The sequence below is a fragment of the Rhinatrema bivittatum genome, chromosome 17 (assembly GCF_901001135.1).
Source record: "Rhinatrema bivittatum chromosome 17, aRhiBiv1.1, whole genome shotgun sequence".
Lineage (NCBI taxonomy): Eukaryota > Metazoa > Chordata > Amphibia > Gymnophiona > Rhinatrematidae > Rhinatrema > Rhinatrema bivittatum.
Genome location: NC_042631.1, coordinates 33183126 through 33198795, shown reverse-complemented (window position 1 = coordinate 33198795; position 15670 = coordinate 33183126).

The window sequence follows — 15670 nt, the reverse complement described above, 5'->3', positions numbered from 1 at the left end:
AGTAAAAGGCTGGCTCTTCCACCAATCCCATAACTACCTGCGCTCTGGAAAGCAGGTCACGAGAATGCTATAAACTATCTAAGCGCTAGGCCTGGATCTAGGCATAGTCAACTGCCTAGGGCGCAAGATTTTGAAAGTGCCCAATATCTAGACCAAAGAGGAGGCCATGTGTGGCAGAGCTTCAAAGAAGTGCCACTATGGCACTCTGCCAACGGGCACCGAAATCTTAAATCAGGCCTGAACCAGCTGCTACAATTTACTGTTTTGCTGAGACACTACATAATATGTTGCGTATTTTACTGAGATGTTGTATACTTTTAAGTTACTCCTACTGCTGATGCATTTCAGTTTAGTCTTTCTGTCCACCTTCTCCTCGGATTAGAGTTGATTTAATTCAAGTTTAGTCCTTACTATCAACCTTCTTAGAATTGTTAAACTGCTACACCTACGTGTCTTTATTTATTTATTTACAGCAATTTATTACCTGCCCATTACCAGACACCTGTTCTGGGCAGTTCTTTGCATATATGTTACCATTCTAATACATTGTGCCTCACTTTGGGGGAATTTCTTATTCAAATAGGTGGCCAAACAGATGGATAAGGTGATGGCAACCCAAACAATGTTTGGGTGCATAAGAAAAGGAACGGTGAGCATTGTCCCTGTATAGGTCCCTGGTGAGACCACACTTGGAATACTGTATACAGCTCTGCAGACCACACCTTCAAAAGGATATAAACTGGATACAGTTGGTCCCAAGGGTGGCTACTAGAATGGTCAGTGGTCTTCACTGTAAAGGATATAGGGATAGACTTAAAGATATAAATGATTACCCTAGAGGAAATGCAAGATAGGGGAGATAAGATCGCGACATTTAAACACCTCCAAGGTTTCCAATGGAAAAAAGGCTCTAGAACGAGGGGTCATGAGATGAGGGTGAAAGGGGGTAGACTCAGGAGTAATCTTAGGAAATATTTCTTTACAGAGAGGGTGGTGGATGCGTGAAACGGCCTCCCAGTGGAGGTGGTGGAGATAAAGAATCTGAATAAAAGAAATCATGGGACAAGCAGATGGATCTCTGAGGGAGTGGTAGGAGTTGTAGAGCTGAGCAGTTCTGTGGCTAGGCAGAGTAGGTCAGCAGTATGGGCTTTTTCTGCTATCACATTTTTATGTGCCTATGTAAATAAATAAATAACTCAAACCTTTCTAGTTCAGTCCTCATTTCAACCATATGAGATTTGCTCTTCCCACTCTGTGTACACCCAGACGGTACTCGCTGTGCCTTTATTCAAGTAGCACCTAATCTACCCTCTCCCAAAATGTGTCTATATTTTTCTCCTTGGATGCTGTTCACCTATTTGTAGACAGGTTTTTGCCTGTGCGATAGCACGAGGGGTCTGTAAGTCCCCAGAGGAGAGACACACGCTGGACCTCTCTTATATAACCTTTATTTACAACAGAGGCTTACCTCAGCCATATTCCCACTTAGCATTTATCTTATTCACAGCTCCACATTTATCTTCAGCAGTCATTATCCACTTATTCACAGTCATTCTTCACCTTCTTGCAGGAGCTGCCTTCTCCCCGAGGCCCCAGGCCTCCCTCTTCCCAGCTGGGCCCAAACTCATGTTCCTGCTCTCTGGGGATCTGCCCACCCAGCTTCCTTTGTCTCTAGCTTTTAAGGTGGACCCTGGGCCAGCCCTGGTTAAGGAGGGTTCTCAGGGACATTCCTTCACACTGTCCCATGAAATTGATTTAAACCGCTGTATCCCACTGCTTCATGAGGTCCCGAGTACATTTCTAATGTCACCATCGTGGTCTCCAGAGCACGCAAGGATGCTGCAGTGTCATTTTACATGCTTTCTTGTTTAGATTTAAAGTTGTTGTTTTTTTTCCCCCAGAGTCTCAGGTTAGAGAAAGATATTGGGCTCTGCAAGGCACTGCATGGAATTCCATTTTACTGAGAACTTGTGTCCTCTTTGCTCATTCACTCAGTGGGTGGATGCACTGAGCAGTTGCTTCCTCAGGAGATTTGGATTACTATTGTAATCCCCAGGGCAGGTGCAAGGGTATGAGATGCCCCCAGGTGAACCTTTCATCTTGCACCCTCCCGCTTACATACCTACAGTACTTACTGGAAGCAGCTCTGGCAGCGCATTCACTCTCCTCTCACCCCCTGTCAAGTCCTGCCACCCTTCCCTTTGCACCTCGTCCACAGTGCCCAGCATCCCATCTCTTTTCTTCGCTCCACCCAGAATTCTCCTCTTCATTCCCTGCTCAGCACACCAGAATTTCATCAACATCCTTGCCCCCTTTTTTGCAGGTCCTGGCATCCTATCTCATCATCTCCAACCTGTCCAGAATCCTCTCTCTCTCTCTCTCTCCATCCCACTCTCATCTGCCATCAACTCACCCACCCAGCCAGCTTCCTCCTTGTCTCCACCCCATACATGTACCCAGCATCCATTTCCTTCAGTCTTTTCATGCTGTGCCTTAAACCTGGGTAGGCAGAACCTGGTGGTTTCCAGGGATTTTACTACCTTTCCTAAAAAAAAAAAAAAAAAAGGTTGGCACCCTAAGCGAACACTTACTCCACCTAAAGGAAGAACCGGGCCTGGTAGCTTCTCTCTTGTGCCCTCAGGATGAAAGGGGTGCTAGGTGTGGTTCATTCCTGAGCAGGGGAAGCTTTACTTCAAGATCCTTACAGCTTGATTTTCAAAAGTATTTACATGCTTAAAACTGGGTTTTGCATGTGTAAATACACTTTACCCGTGTTTGTGGTATTTTGAAAATTGCTATAATATCTGCCATTGAATTGTCCATAGGATTTACCTGCATAAGTGCACCGTTACAGCCGCCAGCTGCGGCAGGCCACGACCAGGACCGGCTTCCGGTCCGCGGCGGACTACCCCCGAGGCTCCTACTGTCATGGCCACCGGCTGCGGCGGTCCGCGACCGGCTATTCACCCGCGGCGTCGGGGCACCTCCAGGGCTTCTGCAGGAGCGGACAGCCTCCCGCGGCGCTCCCCTCACGGCCGTTGCCGCTGCTGAGGCCAGGTAGCATGGCTTCTTCCGGCCGGGCTGACTCCTCCCCTTCCAGAGTGACATAGGGCCATGCGCGTGGCTGAAGAGGAGATTTAAAGGAGCCATGACAAGAAGCTGTCATGGCTCCTCCTGGGGACTCCTCCTCGAGTTCCTGTATTTAAGGCAAGGTCTGCTCCTCAGACCTTGCCTTGGTATTAAGGCTCTTTGAGGGATTTAGCCTGTGCTCTGTGTTCCTGGCTCCATTCTGCTCCTCGTCCTGCTCCTGCTCCCTGTTGGACTGATTTCTTGGCTTGACCTTCGGACCGGCTGTGGTGATTCTCTTGGCTTGATCCTGGACTGGCTTCGGACCTTTCTCCTGATTTGCTCCTGGACTGGCTTCGGACCACTCTCCTGACTTGCTTCTAGACCGGCTTACGACCCTTCTCTGGACTTCGAGCCTTGGACCGGCTCTTGACTATTCCTCGACTCCCACTCCTGGATTGTCTACAACCTGCTGGAGGCGCCAGTTATCTGGAATCTAAGACCTGCAGGAGGCGCCTGCATCCAGACCTACATTCAGTCTTCAGGGAGTCTCCTAAGTCCCAGCAGCCGGGTCCCTATGGGCTCCTCCTGGGGGGATCACGAGCTTCCAGGGTAAAGTCTTCATTCAACATCTGCATCTTCAGGCCTTGCCCTCCGACGGTAGAGACCTAAAAGGGGTTGACCCCTCTTAGGTAACACTGCTCTACCTCGGAACAGGGGTCCACCTTCTGATTTGTAACATGCACTTTACGTGCGTAAATGGCTTTTTAAAATTGCTACAATAGTATGTTACATTTATGTGAGTAACCCCTTTTAAAATTACTTTCTTAGGGTTCAGGGACCTGTATCCATGAGAACATGCTCCTCACTCAGGGTGATGCTCCAAATAAAGTCTTTGCTTTAACAAATAGAATAGAAACAAATTGAGAAGAGCACATTTACTCTGGTGAAGAATCTGTAGTCTGCCTTCACTCATCCAAGAATTCAAACAGTCAGGATCTCCTTCCTTCACTGTGGCAGGTTCTCCCACTAACTTTTCAATAGAAGTCCTACACCTTTTAGGACATCCCCGCTACCGAAAAACCTGTTTAGCTATTCCTCTGCAGCACAGACTCTTCTCCTTTCCTTTAAAAATAGAGAGGGGGTTCTTAAAATGGGACACACTCATACTTCTTATTTCTACAGCAGGTCCTTATAAGTGGGATATATGGAGAATCTAAAGCATTCCTATAGAGGAACTGTAGTTACAAAAAGCAACAACATCATAGGCATTAGGGATGTGTGCCTATGTTTGGGTTCATCCATTTGTTTTTGGATCATTTTTGTTTATTAGTTTGTTTGTTTTTTTTGTTTTCTGGTTTTTAAAATTAGTTTTTTTGTTTTTTGTTTCAGAAAATAACACACACTATTTATAAAATGAATGAATCCAAACTTTTTCAGGATTTTTAAGGACAAAGACCATTCGTATTTATTTTCAAAAATCTGAAACAAATCTGCCTAATTCAGTTTGGATTGATTATTCATTTTTTAAAAATGCACATTCTTATATCTTCTGAACTATAAGAACATAAGAAAAGATTTGACATACTGGATGAGACTAAGGTCCATCAAGCCCTGTTTCCAACAGTGGCCAAGTCACAAGTAACTGGCAGGATCCCACGGGGGTAGATGGATTCTATGTTGCTTATCCCAGGAATAAGCATTGAATTTTTGAAACTCTACCTTAATAATGGTTTATGGACTTTTCCTCCAGGAACTTGTCCAAACCTTTTTTTTTTTTTTTTTTTACCAGCTATCCTAACAGCTTTTACCACATCCTCCAGCAATGAATTCCAAAGTTTAATTATCCATTGAGTAAAAAAAATATTTTCTCTTATTAGTTTTACATGTACAACATAGTAACTCCATTGTGTGTCCCCTGGTCTTTGTACTTTTTGAAAAAAACAAACAACTGATTAAGGTTTACTCATTCCACTCCACTCATTGTTTTTCACACCTCTATCATAGCTGAGGGAAAATGTCTCTTCTCCAAGCTAAAGAGTCCTAACCTTTTTAGCCTTTCCTCATAGGGGAATTATTTCATTCCCTTTATCATTTTGATCACCCTTCTCTGTACCTTTTCTAATTCTGCTATATCTTTTTTGAGATATGGTGACCAGAACTGCACACAATACTCAAGATAAGGATGCATTATGGAGCAATACAGATGCATTATGATATTCTCTGTTTTATTCCCCTTTGCTTTCCTAATAATCCCTAGCATTCTATTTGCTTTCTTGGCTGCTGCTGCACACCGAGCAGAAGATTTCAACGAATTTTCAATGATGACATCTAGATCCTTTTCCCAAGTGGTGACTCCTAATGTGGATCCTTGCATTTTGTAACTATAATTTGGGTTACTCTTCCCTAGTGCATCACTTTGCACTTGTCCACATTAAATTTCATTTGCCATTTGCATGCCCAGTCTCCCCGTTTTGCAAGGTCCTCTTGCAATTTCTTACAATCCTCTTGTGATTTAACAACTTTGAATAATTTTGTGTCATTGGCAAATTTGATCACCTCACTCGTTCCCATTTCCAGGTGGGTTATAAATTTTTAAAATGCAATGTTCTCAGAACAGATCCCCGGGTCTCCTCACTGTTCACCTTTCTCCATTTAGAAAATTTACTATTTAGCCCTACTCTCTGTTTTCTATCAGATTGCCGGATAAGTCTGCAAGCACTGCATAGCCGACTAAGTAGTGGGGTTTTTTTGTTTTTTTTTTTTTTTACTTATCCAGCTGTGGCCTGGATTTTATAAGGTCGCAGACCTTAGAAAATCCGGCGATAACGGGGGGGGAGGAAAGCGAGGGGCGGGCCTGTGAAAGCCGGCAGCGATCGCACCTCTGTGGTGCAATCACTGCCAGCTTTCACACCCAATAGCGCCATCGTAAAAAGTGTGCTATTGGGTGCGAAACTGGCCCTTACCTTTTCGCTGTCAGCAACGTCTTTGCGGCGTCCGTCCTGATGATGCCCCGACTCCTCCCCTTCCGGTGTGGACGCCGCCCACAACCCGCCCCGATCTAGGTATTGCATGCGATCCCTTTTGAAAATGACCCCCTAAGTGACTTAACCAAATAAATAGCATTTAAATACTTTTCTATCTAAGTAGTGGTGTTTCCTCTACTTAGCCAGATAAATTGGAACTTATCCAGATAAGTGCAACTACTTAGCTGGGTAACTCCAAACTTGCATGGTGCATGTTTTTTGCATACATAAGCATGTTTGCATGCATACACTATGTACTCATATTTTTATAACCTGTGCATATCGTATCTGCGCAGGTTATAAAATACTGTAGCAACTTTGTGCACACCCCTGTACCCATGGATATGGGCATGCATGTGCAGCTTTGAAAGTTATCCTCCCTGTGGATTGCTTAATTCTATGAAATGTTCTATGAACCCTCTTTACGCAACTTCAAAAAAGGCATCAAAACCTGGCTCTTCTTACAGGCCTACCCTGACGCCAATCAAACCTAAACTCCTTATTGCTTCCTCCCAACCGCTTCTTGTTCTGTTACCCACCAACAATGATGCACCTTAAGGAAATGTTGACTATGTAATTATTGAAATGTTATGTTTTATATTAATGCCTTGAATATAGTTCCTTTTATATTTTCTTCTCCCTTACGCTTTACAATCTATGTTCTTCACGCTACTTACGTGCTTGCTTTCACCCGCCCCCCCCTCCTCTTTCCTGCTCCCCTTCCCCTGTCCCTGTTATTTGTAATTTCTCTTTCCTTGCTACAAGAGTTGATTGTAAACCGGCATGATGTTTCCTACGAATGTCGGTATATTAAAAGTTCTTAAATAAATAAATAAAAGTTCCCAATTGCATTACAATTTGAATAATTTTAATGCAAAAGGTGAACACGTTTATTGTGCTTGTTTTAGAAGTGATAAATGTGAAAATTCCACTTTTGTATCCAGGGCAATAAGTTAATTTTGCTTTAAATATATTTCACTTTAGCACATATGCCCCTTCTTTAAACTCCTTTGAGATAGACAATTGCAGAAACACTGCATGATCCTTCCTATTGCTGTATCAGCCTCCTTCATGGCTTTAACTATCCAAGAATGGATTTCATATCAGCAAATATTGGCATTCTCTGCCTCTTGCCTAACATATCGGTCTTTCTTTCTTTCTTTTTTTTAATTTATTAAGCATTTATACAAAACCAAGCACGTAACCATTACCTTGCATGGCAATATAAATGAAAAAACAATGAGAAAAGAATTACAAAATAAATTAAACATACAATCATTCAATTAATGTTTAACCATTTCTTCAACAAAGGAAATAGAGAGGGGAAGCAAAGAAAACAAAGAGGAGAATCTAAGGAAAAGGCCTTAGCAGTGATAAACTACCCCTGTATTAATTATGAATCAGGCCTACTGGTTTACAATGGGAAATGGAGATGATGTAAGTACCTGCCTAGCATCAGTGAAGGATCTAAGTTGCTCAGGAGAGAAAAAAATATATATATCAGAGCAATATTTGATACATCATTTACAGGAATAGTGTAACATAAAGGTAGCACCTAATGCTAACACCTCCTAAGAACAAGAAACTCTCTTCTCCGCTCCTGAGTGATCCTAGATTAGGGAAAATATGCATGGCCTGGCCGTGAAACATAGAATTAAGAATACAAAAATATAGGAGGAATAACTTTACTTAAATCTCCATCTACAACAAAGGAAACACGTATCCGGATGTTGCAAGAGACTGAGATACATTGAATGATGCAGATGGATTAGTAGGGGAAGAAAGTGGTAGAAAAATGGCCCTATTAATAGATGGTAAAGCATCGGCAGACAATTTCAATATGTCTAAAAAGTATCTCCTTAAAGTCATAAAAGGAAGCTCTCCCATTACTTTGGGGAAATTCAAAACCTTAGATTCAGATGTCTTGAAGCATTTTTGAAGAAATTCAACTCTTCTAGAAAGAGTTCTATATTCTTAGACTAGTATAGTCTGAACAGCAACCGCTTTATCCAAATCTTGCTGAAAGGAAACAAATTTATTGTCATGTTCACATATCTTAAAATCATGCAAAGTTACTAGGGGATCCAACTTCAAAACAAAAGTATCCAGCTTATTACTAGCAAGAGATAAGCCTGGCCAAACGAAGACATTAGTTCCCAGAGAAAATCCAGCATTACCTCCAATGGCTTCTTAGGGGACTACAAAGGTTCACTCGGCAATGGTAAAACAAGAAACCCAGGATCCAAGGATGCAGAGCAGATCCCAGCCCTTGAGTCCACTGTAGAAGACAAATTCACCATCAGGAGAAACAATTCCAGTCCTTTAAAAGATGATATACCAGATGCTAACTTCTCGACAGACCTCTTCCCTGCAAGCAACATGTCATCATCCTGCACTGTTGAAGATCGTGTCTGAGAGCCGGTGGGGAAGCTTGAGCACAGGGGCTGAGGGGAGTCTCTTCCCCAGGACCACATCTGTCACATCTCTATCCTTTTTGACATATGGTCATCAGAACTGAACACAATATTCCAGGTGAGGTCTCATCAAGGATATGCACAAGGGCATCACCACCTCCTTTTTCTTATTGGTTATTGCTCTCTCCATGCAACACAGCATTCTTCTGGCTTTAATTACCACCTCGTTACATTGCTTCACCACCAGACACTATCGCCCCTAGGTCTCTCTTCCAGTTTGTGCACATTAGACTTTCACCCCCTATCACATATATTATTTAAACCCAATGTACCTCACTTGCAATCTACCTCATATCTGTATGCTGCATTACTTATGTGGTCAATGGTTTGTTCTCTTTCTATATAATCCATCTTGTGCCTAGCCTTATGAAAAAGGTGAAATATGAAATGTTTATCAATAAATAAATACTAGAAGGGTGGTAACTGCATGGAAGAGCCTCCCAGTGATGTGACAGAGGAAAAACATATCAGAATTAGAGGATCCTTAACTATGGGTAAAGATGGTGATCAAGTAGAAAGATGTCTACATCTTTCATCATATCCTTATGTTTCTATGAAGGGGAGAGGCAAGCTGGATTGGACAAGGAGACATTTAAGGAAAGGCAGAAGGATCAAAGAGGCTGGTTTGGGATGGAAAGAATGAGTGAGGGAGGAAGAGAGGGTGGGGAAAGAGACAGACAGGGGATGGAAACGTGAGCAAGAAGGAAATGGTGTAGAGGAGACTGAAGAGGCCAAAGAAGTGCAAATAATACTCTAGTTAAGTTGTTTTTATTTGCTTCAAGTCCTTCAAAAGGGTGCCTAGCTGTAGTTACCAAGTTAATCTCAAGTGAAATTTTGGACTTTTGTTTAGTTCTGTTCAAATCCTATTGTTACAATAATGCAGTTTTGGTAAAGAAATGTATTAAAACTTTGCCTTTTCCCCTTATTTCTTCAGAAGTGACCTTGCAATGCTTGTCATTTCAGTAAGTGTTCTTTTACTTTTATATTCGCGTGACTCGTGCTTCTTCTGCGCGTAAGTAGATTGCAAATCAAGTGAGAGAACTAAATTCAGCATTGGGGAACCTTGGTGAGCTCAGGTGCCAGACCCCCTAGAATTAGTGGTTTGGCGAATACCTGCATCAGCACAGACTGAATTCATTTCCAATTAGGCCCTGCACCTCTTTGGCGCCAGTAGATCTGGCCATGACTGCCATTTTGGGTTTCCCCCATCGTTCATTGAAAGGGATGCTTCCATTAAAATAATCTGGGATGCCTGATAAGCATTCACCATTAAGGGGACTCTGCTTTCCTGAAATAAAAAGGGAAGGAAATGGCGCCGGGGACAAGGAGGCCATGTGCTGTACCAGGAAAGTCGTTGCTGGAGTCTTCTGCCATAAGAGGGTTTTAATTCACATGGGCAAGGGCACTAGGAGTTTTAAAAAGTTAAAGGTACAGGACACACAAGCTTTAATTAAAGGAATGTTAATGTGTGGACAGCAGTTTTACTGCCCAGAGTGGATAATAAATTGAAGATAGAAACAGACAAATAAAGTAATACCATGGTTAGATGCCTCTGTGCATCTGCTTTCAATGTTATTAAGCTTAAATTGTGAATAATGCCGCAGAGTGAAAAAATTATTCATCTTATGCAAACTCATTCAAAGGCTGAAACGCATTTCTCGTGGTCAAATTGTAAAGCCTTCTAAAAAATGTATTTATTAAAGAACTGGAGGACTAAAATAACATTCTCTCTGCCACACCAGATGTACCAACAATCAATAATAAAAAATAACAACACTCTAATATCTAAATGAGATTCCAGTTATCTAACCACAGTTAACCAAAGTAAGGGCTGATGCCAGCTCTGCACTATAGGCCTATTTTGTTCTCTACAGATAAAGGAGACAATGAGCTTTTGTCCATTCCTACAAACCAACTCAGAATGCACGTTTCTGTTATACATATAGATATATTTTTCTCTCTCACAGCTGTGCAGTGACCAGCTCTTCTTTCAGAAGGAAAACGAGGGGGAGGCCAGAAGCGGGATGGCGGGGGGGGGGGGGGGGGGGGAGCGAGTAAGCGTGTGTGTGTGTGTGCGGTGGGGGAGTTGTTAGTTTGAGGCTTGGGAATAATAATAGATCTATTCTTTGGGGTCTGTAAAGCAATCACTGATTTGCTTTTCCAGAGGGACAATTGTTTATTCTGCACCCCTCCTCCCATCTCCACACTGGTCCAAGACGGGCGTGATGGAAAGAACTATCTTCCAGCCCCCGGCTTCTCGGCCAGCTTTCCTCCATCTGAAGAGGAAGAGGTCCGTTTCTTCCTGCCCTCGTGGGTGCAACGGGTTTTCTGATTCACGTCTTGCTGCTGTATGTCACGCAGAAAACTTTCAGTCCAATTTATTTTGGGGGGGGGGGGTGGTGAATGGAATGGGGGAAGGGATGAAGGATAAACTTTAACTTAACACAGTATCCGATCTTTGACTGGATGAAGCCAGTGGCATTCGTAGGCTTCAGGCGGGAGACCGTATTTGGATGCCAAACCCTGAATGCTGAACTGGTTCATGCCTCGCTGGTGTTCGGGATCTGGGGAGCTTAGTCATTGTGGGTTCCTCTCTTTCTTTTGCTCCAGCCAACCTCAGTTTAGATTATGCACTGCAGATTGCAATTTGCATGAAGAAAATAGATTTTATTGGCCATATGTAAAAGTCACTTGTTCTCCTTTAACAGACAAATACATGTGCAACAAATTGTACAGAAATGTGATACTTCTACTCATTTTATGAAGCAGCCAAACAAAATGACTAAAATAATGAGCTGATTGAAGAAGCTGCCTCTGGTATTCATCCAGTGCTGGGGTCTACCACAGTTTTACTTTTTTCACTCAATTGACCTGATTTATCAAAGGTTATCTCTTTTTTTTTTAAACTCTTTATTTAAAGCATTTTTAAGGCATACAATCACACCAATACAATAAAAACTATTACATTAAAGGGGTATCTCATTTACAAGCTGTGGGATGACAGATCCCCATCCAAAAAAACTCCTGGATCAAACAGAAGTGGCGTAAGGCACTGAAACTGAACAGATGCCAGTCAGTATCAGCAAGTTTTTCAAGCCAGATATAATACAGACTAGGCGGTGAGAAGGAGAAGTGGGCTAGGGAACAGTACAGGAAGGTGGCCACATCTGCATTATCATCAACGGTTGCAAGAGCCTAGGGATGCCAGGCTAGGCTGGTATCATCACCAAGGCAGCATTACTGCACATCGCCAGCACTGCCACTAACAAGAATTCAATTCAAGATAAGTAATTCCGACTATTTATGATTATTGTTCACATCCCCTGAAGAAAGACCTATCACGGTCAGAAACAAGGCCTTGTCAAGGGTGGAGTTCAAACCTTGCAGTTTATAAGTCGGTTTTATCACTGGCAGTAAGCAACACCAAGTGGAATTATAAGTTCCATCTTCAATGAGTCTATTTCACACTCTAATTGTCAATAATTTAAAAAAAAAAAAGAATTTTTCAGCGCACTTTGAGTTCACATAAAAAAAATATTATAAGGTTGGAGGTGGAAAGTTCGTGATTAAAAAGAGTACATAGCATTACAAGCCAGTAATGCATTGTAAATTTATGAAACATTCCATTTCCTCCTTTAAACATTTTTTTATCAGTTAATTTCTCTGTGTATGTAGTGTTCCCTTAAAGTTAGAGGTTTTGTCCCTCTTAAAAAATAGAAAATTTTTCAAAGCAATATATTGGACATCTTTTATGTGAGTTTGAATTGATATTGACTAACAAGAATCTGACAGGGGAAGCGGAAGAATCTGTGTAAGCTTTCAGAAAGTAAATTCTTCCAGGGCCAGAGTAATCACCAGTGAGGGTGATGAAGGTGCTCCACGGATCAGCCTGATTACAGACTGTCAGGCTACAATAAAAGGGAAAAAAAAAAAAAGGAGTAGCTGGTTTAGTAAGCTACTTGTGAGAGATTGTCTCTGACAAAGGAGGTCTCAGGGGTGAAGCAAATAAAATATCATCGTGTTGTTATGTCTTCTGGGTTTCAGGTCATTGTGCCATTAAGACCAATGGACAAACTAGTGACAAACATGTAGTCTTTGCCTATAACGCTGTGATTTTCCATCCAAATTTTATGAACCTTGAAAGCATTTAAAGTCCCTCCTTATAGACATGGTAGGCACTGAGTGGGGGCAGAGCAAACAAGCAGATGCAGCCAGCAGGAGATTAGCATAGAATATTTATGGGGCAAATATAACACGCTGCCGACCATGGGGTGCTGCACAGGCAGTTGGCATACCATACCTCAAGGTCCTGAGTCTAGCATGGTCCCTGGCGTTCTCATCCTCTGACATATCCTGCAGCTCTGCCTAGGGCCCTCCACAACTCAATAGTTTTACAGGCCCAGTACCCATGGTTTTCTGTGGGCATGACCTGCTGCCATCCTCACTACGCTCTATAAAAGGAAGCTCAGTCCTTGGAGCCAACGCCTGAGCAATAGGTTTTGGTTCTGTGAATTGCTGTTCTTTTGCTGCCTTTCTCCTGTGTGACCCAGCTCGATTCCTGCCTCTACCTTTTCATAATCACAAGGCAGGGGTTCAGGGCCGGTGCTTCCATTAGGCAAACTAGGTGGTCGTCTAGAGCGCCAGCATTTTGGGGGCAGCAAAATCCTGCCACTATGAGGTCTATAGGGTTGCTGTGTCAGAGTCAATACTGTAAAATAAGGGAAGACTGCGTTGGATCCACCGCCACTGATAGGAGGGAGAATTGTGCTGGAGCTGCCACCAATAGGGGAGAGAGGTGTATGACCTTTGCACCGGCCCTTTATTGGTTGATAGGTAGAGACTGTCATTCAAAGAAGGAGTTATGGTAAGAGACTTGCATTTATTGGGGTGCAGTCAGATGGATCACAAAAGGGGAAAGAAGTGTTCATTGCTTTCCCTGTCCAGCATGAGAAATACTGCCCTTGCCTCTGGGCCATGCCCACACACAAGCCCACAACGACTGGTGCTCAGCCCCTAAACAGATATCAAACCTCTATTATTTTATGTGCCCCATCAGGGGATTGCTTTTGAATTTAACACAGCGGAGAAAATAATTCTGTAAAAAATATCTCCACTGTCTAATTTTTATCTTTCTGGAGTTCCTTGTTCCTTGAACGTGATTTATTTCTATCATGGTTTACATGTTTGATGCCAAACCTCTGACTGTAGGGGAACAAGCAAGTCACCTTTTAGGGAAAATTGTGCACGATATGAAGTTAGAGAAAGGAAGGTTCAAGAGAAAGCTGAGAAACTCTTATTTTAAAGAGAAAGTGGTAGATGCACTATACTGGGTTCTATCAGCAGAGGTGGTAAAACCCAGTACGGTGACAGAATTTGGGCACAGTTAGAACAAACACAGAGGAGAGTGATAGGAATAGTATTGGGAGGTTACAGTATTGCAAACAATCCAGACTACACTCCCTCAGTGGCAGAGGCCAGTAGAGAGGTGGTAAGAAGAAAAACAAGGGGCAGCTAAAGGAAGCATGGCCTAGTGACTTCACAGGCCAAGGAGTTACCAGGTTGGAACCAACTGGATCAATGCCGGTAGCTTGGCAGTGACCAGATACTGTCCAGCAACATCATGGAACGAAGGCAGCCAGATGTTAGGGCAATAGACTCACTTGTTTTGGTAGCTGTTTAGAATATTTCAAAGCTTACTGGTAAGACATACATGTGTAAGTGTGTGTGCGTTGTCTAGTGTTCATTTAAGCATGGGAACTTGTATGCTCATCTACCCAGGTTAGTAGAGGATGGCAACAAAAGTGACTTGGATAAGGTGCAATATATTGTACAAGCAGTCAAGCTATTGTGGCTGGCAGCCAGGATATATCATTAGTCCAGAATAACTGGGCAGCCCGGATAGGTCAATAGGTCTTTAACTGCTGTCATCTAATCTGTTACTAGTTCAAATAAAAATACATCCATGGCTTGATGAAGATCCCCTCCTGGCAAAAATGTCTTCTGTCCAAACTTTACGTCCGGCACCAAGCGCTGACTTTCCAGCCTCATCCCTCTTCCTTCCCTTCCCTTCCCTCTGGTTCTCACATGCTCTGCAAACACTGCTCCCTTTTTGGGTGACTCGATGAGTATGAGATTAGTCACCACTGGAAAGGAATGTCCTCCAGCGCTTCAGGAAAAGAACCCCAACCTCATGCTTTCAGAGGACCAGCCCAGCCTGTCGCCTCCATCCTCTCTGACCCTCAGCATCTTGCGGTGATGCTTTTCTACAGGTTAATTCCAGAGCGCGGCTTTTAAGTTTCTGGCCCCATATTTGGAGTCAGTTTGAAACCTTCCGGCCCCACCCACTCTCACCAAGATTGATTATAAAGAGAGACAGAGAAGGGAAACCAAGGAAAGGAGAAGGAAGGGTTAATTTTTAACTTGGAAAGAACGTAATTGATAAGCAGGTAGCTGATGCCATGGTGATGCTTTGCATGTCTGCATGTAGGGCTGTCTCAGATTCTCCTATCATTTCCTGCCTTTGAAGGGATTCCTTGTTCATGGTTAAACTATACGTATTTTCATCAGAAACTTACCGAAATGTAGGATAAAAGTTTTGTAGTTTGCAAAGTTGATAGTTTTTCTTTATTTTTTTTTTGTACTACTCTGTGATTTTTGATTTGGAGAAGGAGTCAGATCCTGTGAGATTAAAATTACTTGTTGATTTTTTCTGCAAAGTCAATAAGGGAAAAGGTTCTAACTATAGATGTATATAAACTTTGAAGATCACACAGGTCTCTTCTTCAGATGTCTGACACCTTTGGATCATTTTCAGGATGATTCAATAAATGGTACCATGAACCCAAAGAATACTGTTTGCTCTCTGTGTTACAAATGAAAACTTTTTTTTTTTTTTTAAATTTCACTCACACCTTTTCATTGGTAGCTCAAGGTAAGTTACATTTAGGTGCAGGATGTATTTCCCTGTCAACAGAGGGCTTACAATCTAAAGGCCTGATTTACTAAGGCTTTTCCCCCATTCTCTGTCTATAGGGAAAGGTCTTAATAAATCGGGCCCTAAGTTTTTACATCAGGCAAAGCAGGATGAAGGGAGTTGCTCAAGGC